Source organism: Coffea eugenioides, unplaced genomic scaffold (assembly GCF_003713205.1).
Source record: "Coffea eugenioides isolate CCC68of unplaced genomic scaffold, Ceug_1.0 ScVebR1_3233;HRSCAF=4410, whole genome shotgun sequence".
Lineage (NCBI taxonomy): Eukaryota > Viridiplantae > Streptophyta > Magnoliopsida > Gentianales > Rubiaceae > Coffea > Coffea eugenioides.
In genome coordinates, this window is record NW_020863791.1 from 8,519 (window position 1) to 18,595 (window position 10,077).

Below are 10,077 nucleotides of genomic sequence, written 5' to 3' on the forward strand. Positions count from 1 at the left end.
ATACAAATCACAAATATCACTATGAACAAGATCTAACTCGTTTGTTTTCCTTTCAATCTTCGGAAATGGATTTCTAGTTATTTTTGTTAACAAGCAAGTTCTATATTTACCATCCTCCTTTTGGACACTTTTACATAGGATAACATCGGCCTCTCCCATGTCCTTCATTTCAAACTTGCATGATAGCAACTTTTTGGTCTCATTGACTTGTTCTAATTCAGTACCAATGATTAATGTATCATCCACATACAAGTATAATTAGGTGTCAATCCCACAGGGAAGACTGTAATTACCAGTGTTTTTCGAACTCCTTTATTATTTAGACTACCATAAACATAAAAGTAATGAAAATTAGCACTAGAAAGCTCTTAGAGATATGGAATTCCTTACTACTCTTGCAAATGAGATTACCGGTTAAATGAATGCTATTATCTTGGCTAGTTATGGCGTAATTTCCTAATGTATGTGAAACCTACGCTCGTAGTGAATCAACTATACTTGTAACTAAGCCATACCTACTCTCGTGGTTATGAAATCAACTACAAGTTCATTTCTTCTATGAAATTACATGAAACAAATCACTTAAGCCACAAAGGTGCTCCTCTACTCTCGTGAGTGAACTTCCTAGGTTTATCACTTCCTTGAACTAGTGTTAAATTCCAATTTTCATTGCAAACTTAACACCTTTAGATAATCACAACTAATGGCTGGTTAATCATGATTAGAAAAGCAAAAGTGATAAATAACTTGTTCAAAATAATATCATCACATAACCAAATAAACATCACTTAACAAGATATAGCAAATTCATCCATAACTCTAGGCATAAACTTTAACTAAACATGTTAAAAACACAAATTCAAACTTGTATTATAGCTAAACACGAAATCTAATACAAGAGAGAAAGTAGTAGAAGAGATATCACCCTTGTCACATGAGATCAACCTCTCCATCTTTGCTTCTCAATTTTCATCCAAATCTAGCTACAAATACAAGAAGGATAAACGACTCTACCTATACTATACTAATGAACTAAGAAAAACTAGTGAAGACTACATTTTTGGTGAGTTTCTCTAGCATTCCAAAGTTATGCAAATGTTCTCCAAAGGCCTCTATTTATAGAGGAATTCAAGAGTCAAATGAGTTGTTAAAGTTGTCATTTTTTACTCTTGAATCTTCCATGAGTTGTCTTTCCAACTTTCCAAACCTTTCTTGATCAGATACAATCGAGATTGATAGCTGGAATTGAGTTGAAAAAGTTGTGTGAAAGCAAGGCAAGTTGATGAGCAAGTTGCAGAAAATAGGTGAGAATACGCGACTGTAACCCACGTTTTCATTGAGTCGCATTTTCATTTCTTCACTACTTCAACTGCTATTTTCTCAATGATCGAGGCCTAACTAACTCTTGTGTAAAACATGAAAGTTGTAGATCTTTGAGTTAACTTTCTAATGGCTTAAGAATCATCCAATTTGGAGCTCTGTGGATCAAGATATGACCAAAATACTAAAGACTGGTCAGAGCTCTGTTCCAGCTTACGACCACAGAATTTGCTCTTCTGTATTCCGATTTTTGGACAAGGAAAACAACTGATCTGGACTTCAATATCTTCATATCAAATGTAGATCTATCTCTTAGCTTCAAAATGGTTCAAGAATCACTTCAATCAGATGCTTGTATCTCAAGATATAGCTGAAATACCACAAGGTGTCAAAACCGTGAAACTTGCTCTATTTTGTTCTTGCTTGCATTTCCTCTTTTGCACTTCATATCTTCTTTTTATCACTTTAAATCATCATCAATCATCAAATTATCTTGTCAAATCTCTCCCTTTGATGATTGAATCCTTAAACCTACAAAAACATAAAGTTTTTGCCGTAAAAGTTCATAGAAATGAATTTTCACACTTTAAACCATAAAATGCATATTTTCACTAGAATCTTAGTTTATTAGCTATAAAACTAATTAAAACACACCAAAACTAACTAATAAAACAGACTTAAAACACGTAAAATATCTACTTGTCAAAGCTATCTTTAGGTGATTCATTTTGGTTTAGCGCATTGTCAATTTCTTTAGACATTGAGGTGAATCTTTTCTCATAGGCTCTATTACCATGAATCTATAGGCCTTGCTATTTTGTGCATATTCTAAGAAAATGCACTCAACACCTCTTTCACCTAATTCCTTTTCTTAGATTCAGGAACTTTGACAATGGCTCTACAGCCCCAAACTCTCAAATGTTTGAGATTCAAATTTCATTTGTACCAAAGTTCATAAGGAGTTATAGAGCTCCTTTTGTTTGAAACTTATTTAACATGTAAAAAGCTGTAAATACAACTTCTCCCCAAAAACCTTAACTTAAACCATAATTTGATAGCATTGCATTCACCATTTCCATAAGTACTTTATTTTTCCTTTCAGCCACACTATTTTGTTGAGGTGTGTATGGAGCGGTAACTTCATGCTTAATACCACTGGACTCGAAAAATTCCTTTTGATAGTATTCCCCACCTCGGTCGATTCTTAAACATTTAATTAAATTGCCACATAAAAGTTCCACTTCTTCTTTGTATATCTTAAACATATGCATGATTTCATTTTTTGAATGTAACAAATATACAAAACAAAATCTAGTGCAATCATCAAAAAAGGTGGCAAAATACTTGTTTCCCTCTAAAGATATGGTACCATACAAATCACAAATATCACTATGAACAAGATCTAATTCGTTTGTTTTCCTTTCAATCTTTCGGAAATGGATTTCTAGTTATTTTTGTTAACAAGCAAGTTCTATATTTACCATCCTCCTTTTGGACACTTTTACATAGGATAACATCGGCCTCTCCCATGTCCTTCATTTCAAACTTGCATGATAGCAACTTTTTGGTCTCATTGACTTGTTCTAATTCAGTACCAATGATTAATGTATCATCCACATACAAGTATAATTAGGTGTCAATCCCACAGGGAAGACTGTAATTACCAGTGTTTTTCGAACTCCTTTATTATTTAGACTACCATAAACATAAAAGTAATGAAAATTAGCACTAGAAAGCTCTTAGAGATATGGAATTCCTTACTACTCTTGCAAATGAGATTACCGGTTAAATGAATGCTATTATCTTGGCTAGTTATGGCGTAATTTCCTAATGTATGTGAAACCTACTCTCGTAGTGAATCAACTATACTTGTAACTAAGCCATACCTACTCTCGTGGTTATGAAATCAACTACAAGTTCATTTCTTCTATGAAATTACATGAAACAAATCACTTAAGCCACAAAGGTGCTCCTCTACTCTCGTGAGTGAACTTCCTAGGTTTATCACTTCCTTGAACTAGTGTTAAATTCCAATTTTCATTGCAAACTTAACACCTTTAGATAATCACAACTAATGGCTGGTTAATCATGATTAGAAAAGCAAAAGTGATAAATAACTTGTTCAAAATAATATCATCACATAACCAAATAAACATCACTTAACAAGATATAGCAAATTCATCCATAACTCTAGGCATAAACTTTAACTAAACATGTTAAAAACACAAATTCAAACTTGTATTATAGCTAAACACGAAATCTAATACAAGAGAGAAAGTAGTAGAAGAGATATCACCCTTGTCACATGAGATCAACCTCTCCATCTTTGCTTCTCAATTTTCATCCAAATCTAGCTACAAATACAAGAAGGATAAACGACTCTACCTATACTATATGAGAAGAGTTTATTTTACGTATTTTTAAGTGCATTTTATTAGTTAATTTTGAGTTGATTATTTAGTTTTATAATTAAAATAAAGAGGTTTTTGGTAAAATTATATATTTTTGGTAAAAGTGGATAATATTGCATTTCTATTGATTTTAATAGTAAAAACTTCATTTTTATGCAGGAAGAATGAATCAATCACCAAAGGAGGTCAATTGAGGTGAAAAATAGAGATTTGGTGATGAATTTAAGTGGCAACAAGAAGAATGAAGTGAAAAACGTTCAAGTGAGGAAATGCAATACAAGTCAGTTTTGACACTTTTCAGTATTTTGACCATATCTGGAGCTACACTTATCGGATTGAGGTGATTTTTATACCATTTTAAAGCTAAGAAAGAGACCTACAATTCGTATGAAGACATCGAAATCCATTTCTGCCATCTTCATGGGTAAAACGTTGGAATACAGAAGCTGCACCCTGTGGTCGGAAGTTAAAACAGAGGTTTGAACAGGTGACAGTATTTCGATCATATCTCAGGCTACAAAGCTCCGATTTGGATGATTCTTGAAGCATTGGAAAGCTAACTCAAAGGGCTACAACTTTTGTGTTTTGCACAAAAGCTAGTTCGGCCTTTATGATAGAGAAAATCGCAGATGAAATAAGGCCAAAGTGAATACGCGAGTACACAAAACGTGACTTGTAACCGCGTTTTATGTAGGCGCGTTTTATAGCCGAAATTCTGCAATTTGACTCAGCCAATTCTCTTGTGTTCATACCACTTTCCAGCTATAAGATGCAAGGGAATTCGGTGCACATGCTTCAGAAGACAAAAGGGCAAGAAAAGTGGCTTATTTTCAAGTCAAAAATATTGGTTTTTGACTATGCTAACAAAGTGAAGATTTGGGAATCAAAGGATAGAATTTGACTTGGAAAAATGGAGCATTTGAGTGTTTTTTTATGCAGAGATATGGGGAGAGATCTGGGAACCATTCGTAGCTTAGCTTCTTACAGAAAAACATATTCTCTCTAGCTAGGTACTTGCAAGGGGCAATTGAGGTTTCATCTTGTAATCATCCAAGTTCAAGACAAAGGAGATTTTTGGAAGGCTTTACCATATCTTGGCTAAGACTTTCTTTATTCCTCTTGTATTTGTAATTCATGATGATTTACATTAATGAAGTTATGAGTGTTTCATCATTCATGAGTAGCTAATTTCCTTTATCTAGGGAGTAGATGAAGCTTATGGCCAAATGATATGAAGTGATTGTGATTTATGCTTGTTATGTCTTGTATTAACTTATCTACTTGTGTATGTTGGATTACTTGTTGTTGCTTGATCACCAATAGTAGGTTTATAGTTGTTTTTACTCATTGAGAAATGGTAAAAATAATGGAATGACACAAGTAGAACTTGAGTTGTATATTCATGAGAATAGAAATACATTCAAGTGGATGAAATCTGCATTTCATGTGTAAATAAGAACAGATTTAGTATTTACCAAGAGATTAGGAAAAACTAATCTGTTTTAACCCATTATTATCATGAGAATGTGAATTTGGTATTTCTGGAAATGAATCCTTGGTTAAACAAGAGCAGTAACAAGTGTTGAATTAATTCATTTTAGATCTTTTGAGTCATAAGTGGAATCTACATCCCTAGATCTTAATATTTAGTGAATTCTACTCCTATTGTGAAATTGCATTTATCTATTTAAGAATTTTTGTAGTTGAATTAAAATCTGAAGTTTCTGCTCAAATTAATTGTAAGTCTAAATAATAGTGTAAATTAGTATCTAATAATTGTTTTAATTGCTCCTCGTGGGATCGACCCGATACACATCTTGTACTACAATTGCGACCTGTATACTTGCAGTCCAACGGGTGTAAAATCGGAATTAAACTTGCATTGATAAAAAAATTCCCGTCAAGTTTTTGGCGCCGTTGCCGGGGAGCGGCAATATTAGAGCCTAATCAACTCTATTAATTTAGACAGATTTATTTTTATTAGTTGAGCTGATTATATTTAATCTTATATTGTAATCAGTTTTTGACAATTGAAATTGCATAATATCTCTTATTTCTGTTTGTAGTGTATGCACCGGGCGTCTCGGGAAGTTACACCTTTCGATCCAGAAATTGAGAGGACACTACGTAGACAAAGGAGGCATCCATTACAGCAAGAGGAACAAGAGATTTGGCAACCGATAGAGGACATTTTGATAGAACTACCATTTGAAGAAGAAATGGCGGAAAATGACCAAAATAGGCGAGTTCTACGAGATTATACTCTACCGGGAACACAAGGATCTCAAACAAGCATAGTAAGGCCTACGGTAAATGCTAACAATTTTGAGATTAAACCATCACTTATCCAAATGGTTCAACAATCTCAATTTGGAGGTAATGCAGTAGAAGATCCTAATACACACTTAGCTACATTCTTGGAAATTTGTGATACAATTAAAATGAATGGAGTTAGTGATGATGCTATAAGACTAAGGTTGTTCCCATTTTCATTGAGAGATAAGGCCAAACTTTGGCTACACTCTCATGCTCCTAATACTTTCACTGGATGGGATGAACTATCAAAAGCATTCTTAAATAAGTATTTTCCACCAGGTAAGACTGCTAAGTTTAGAATGGATATCACTGGTTTTAGTCAAATGGAAGGAGAATCATTATATGAAGCATGGGAAAGGTTTAGAGATTTGCTTCGGAAATGTCCACATCATGGACTGCCGGAATGGTTAATCATACAAACCTTCTATAATGGTTTAGTTTTTTCTACTAAAACTATGATCGATGCAGCTGCAGGTGGAGCTTTAATGGGTAAATCACCCCAAGAGGCTCATAATTTGATAGAAGAAATGGCAGCAAATAACTACCAATGGGCCAATGAGAGAGGTAATACAAGACGTCACGCAGGTATGATAGAAATGGACACTCTCAATATGCTGAGTGCTCAAATGAATAATGTGATGAAGTTATTGAGTAGACAAGGTGGAGTTAGTCCAAGTTCATCTAATGCTCACGTAGCTTGTTGCTCTTTCTGTGGAGGTGAACATGATATTAATGAGTGTGTTGATTCTGAGCAGGTACAATTTATCAATAATTACAACCGAAATCCTCCAAATAATCCCTACTCGAATACTTACAATCCGGGGTGGAGAAATCATCCAAACTTTGGATGGAAAGATCAAGGCAATCAACCAAGGCCAACCAATCCACCGGGATTTCAATCAAGGCAACAACAAGCTGAAACTAAACCTGGTTGGGAGATGGCAGTGGAAAAGCTTGCAAAAGTTACCTCGGACAGATTTGAGCGAGTAGAAGGAAGGTTGGACCAACTCACTACAATGTACAGGAATGTAGAGGTTCAAATTGGTCAAATTGCCAATGTGATCAACAATAGAAACCCTGGTGAATTACCAAGTAAAACCGAAGTGAATCCGAGAGAGCATGTCAATGCAATCATTCTTAGAAGCGGTAAAACGGTTGGGGGATTCGATTTTGAAAATTCAGGTGGTGAAAAAGACAAGAAGCAAGTAATTGAAGGGGAGCAAGAAAGTCAAAATGATCATGTTATCATTGATATTGATGCACTTCATCCCAAATTAAATTCTAATGTGATACCTTTTCCTCACAGGTTGAAGAAAGATGGACAGGATCGGGAGTTTGAAAAGTTCTTCAAAATGTTTAAACAATTGCACATTAACATTCCTTTCATTGATGCTATAACACAGATTCCCTCTTATGCACGTTTCTTGAAAGACATCATGTCAAAGAAGAGGAAAATTGTAGATAATGAGATGATAGCATTAACGGAAGAGTGTAGTGCATTGATTAAAAATAAACTCCCTCCTAAATTGAAAGATCCGGGAAGTTTTTCTATTCCTTGCACTATTGGTCAATTGCATTTTTCTAATGCTTTATGTGATTTAGGTGCAAGTGTATCACTTATGCCGTTATCGGTTGCCTGGAGATTGGGACTTCAAGAGCTAAAAGCTACCAATATTACATTGCAATTGGCGGATCGGTCAATCACACGTCCCATGGGTATTTTGGAAAATGTGCTCATAAAGGTAAGACAATCTATAATACCTGTGGATTTTGTTGTCTTAGATATTGAAGAAGATGTGAGAATGCCAATTATTCTAGGACGACCGTTTTTAGCCACTGCACGAACTATAATTGATGTAGAAAAAGGTAAGCTTATATTACGGGTTAATGGTGAGGAATTGGAATTCAATTTGGATAATAATGAAGGGAGTATAGAGCCTACTGCTCTTGTTTCTAATATGCCATATGATGAAAAGGTTAACCAAGAAAGGACCGAAGAAGTTAAATTTATAAATGTCCTTGGTACTAACTTTCATGGTGTAGGAACAAAGGAGGAGAAGATAAGGATGGAAGTTGGCTTAATAAATTCGCCATTCCATGAAGAAAATGGTGAAAAGTTGAGCCAATTCAGAAAAGACAAGCAAAATCCACTCCAAGGTGAAGTTGAGCCTCTCTATGACAAGTCTAATATTCCTCCTTGGCATTTGAGGAAATTGGACTATGAAGATCAATGCATGGTTCACCACATGGTGGATTGGCTCGGGAGTTTCGACCCATGGGGAGAAAATCGCTCCCTAATGCTCTAAAGTGATTCAACTTTTTCAGTCGAGCCAACGACTATAAACAAAAGCGCTAATTGGGAGGCAACCCAATGTTTATGTTATTTGTGTTAATTTTTTGTGATTTTTAGACTTAAATAAGTGTTTTAGTTAATTTGTTGTTTTTGTGTTATAGGGTTGGCAATTGGAAGCAAGAATGACCATTTGAGGTGAAAAGGGCAAACTTTGATCAAGCAACTCAACCCCTCGATTTACGTTAAAGGTGTTTTTGATTCATTATAAAGGGGTAAAATGCATGTTTTTAATGTTTTACATTTGTTCCAGTCATTAAAATTGGCAAACAAATGATCTTTGATGCATTTTGAGTCATTGGGGTACCTTTTGTAATTTTTCAAAAGTTGAAATTCTGCTAAAAATCGAAGCAGAAAACGCGTTTTCCAATAAAACGCGACTAAAAGTCACGTTTCTCAGAATCGCGTTTTCAATTCTGCGCCTGCAGAACAGAAAACGCGCCTTTAAAACGCGACTTAAAGTCGCGTTTTTAAGGAAGTCGCGTTTTATCGCCTGAGCAAAAATGAAAACGCGACACAGTAAAACGCGACTTCAAGTCGCGTTTTAATGCTTAACCGCGTTTCCAATTCTGCAATATTTGTGCAGAAAACGCGACTTCAGAAACGCGCGTTTAAGGCGCGTTTTCAGTCGCGTTTTCAGTTCACTTTTTTGCTTCAAAAACGCGATTTCCAGAACATTTCTTCACTTCTGCAATTTTTCCAGCCGCGTTTTTCCATCTTTCCTCTGCCCAACTCACAAATTTTCATTTATACTCCATAATCTTGCTAGAAATCATCACCCCAACACCTTTTGAGCTTCATATACCCTTTTTAACCGATTAAAATTCAAGAAAAACACTTAAAAGCAGGTTTTTGAAGCATTGAAGGTTAGGGTTCTTAAACTCCAATTTCTTCAATTGGAGGTCAATTGGAGGTTGTTTCATAGGGCTTTTTGCATTTTTAGCATCACCAAACATCCTTCTACGTGATTGAGGTAAGTTTATTCATCAAATCTTTTGATTTTAGAAGATCATATTTTTTATCCTGAGCTATCTGACATCTTTTAATTTCGAAAATTTGATGAGGTTCATGGATATTTTTGATTTTATTCATGATTATTATGATTGTTTAAGCATGTTTAAATGTTTAAATGTAGCAATTTATTGGTTTTCAAGTACTTTAAAATTCACAATTGCTATATTTAGATGAAATTGGAAAAAGGAACTAGGATGTTTTTGAGCCATTGGTGATGTTAAATTATGGTTAAAAAGGGTTAGTTGATGATGTTTAAGCATGTGCATTGTGTATAGTGAGTAATTTGGTTGATTTGGTGAGTTAGTTAGTTTAATTTTTGCCTAAACATGAGTATAGCTAAAAGCATATTATTATTGTTAATTCTAAATAGTTATAATCATAATTGCTCCTATTTTCACTAATTGACTTATAATTGATACATATCTTGTGTAATTTGGTGATTTTGGGCAACTTTAGGCAGAAAATATGTCTTGTACGATCATTGAATGATTAGAACTTGAGCAATTGTATTTGAGGTTATTTGGATTAATGCTGAACTTTTGTTGCCAAAAAAATGAGTTGTAGTACATGTGAATAATTGAAATATTTTTTAGGTACTATGCCAAGAGGAAGAAGAGCGGTACTTTCATCCTCTAGTAGTGAGGAGAGGGAGGTTAATGAAGAGAT

General features: G+C 34.5%; 1 non-coding gene across 1 annotated transcript; it reads right to left on the reverse strand.

Moving 5' to 3' along the window:
* Window positions 1–6,337: 6,337 nt before the first annotated feature.
* LOC113757682 lies at window positions 6,338–6,444 on the reverse strand. Its single transcript, XR_003466453.1, has one exon. It is a non-coding gene; the product is annotated as a small nucleolar RNA R71 (small nucleolar RNA).
* Between the last annotated feature and the right edge of the window lie 3,633 nt (window positions 6,445–10,077).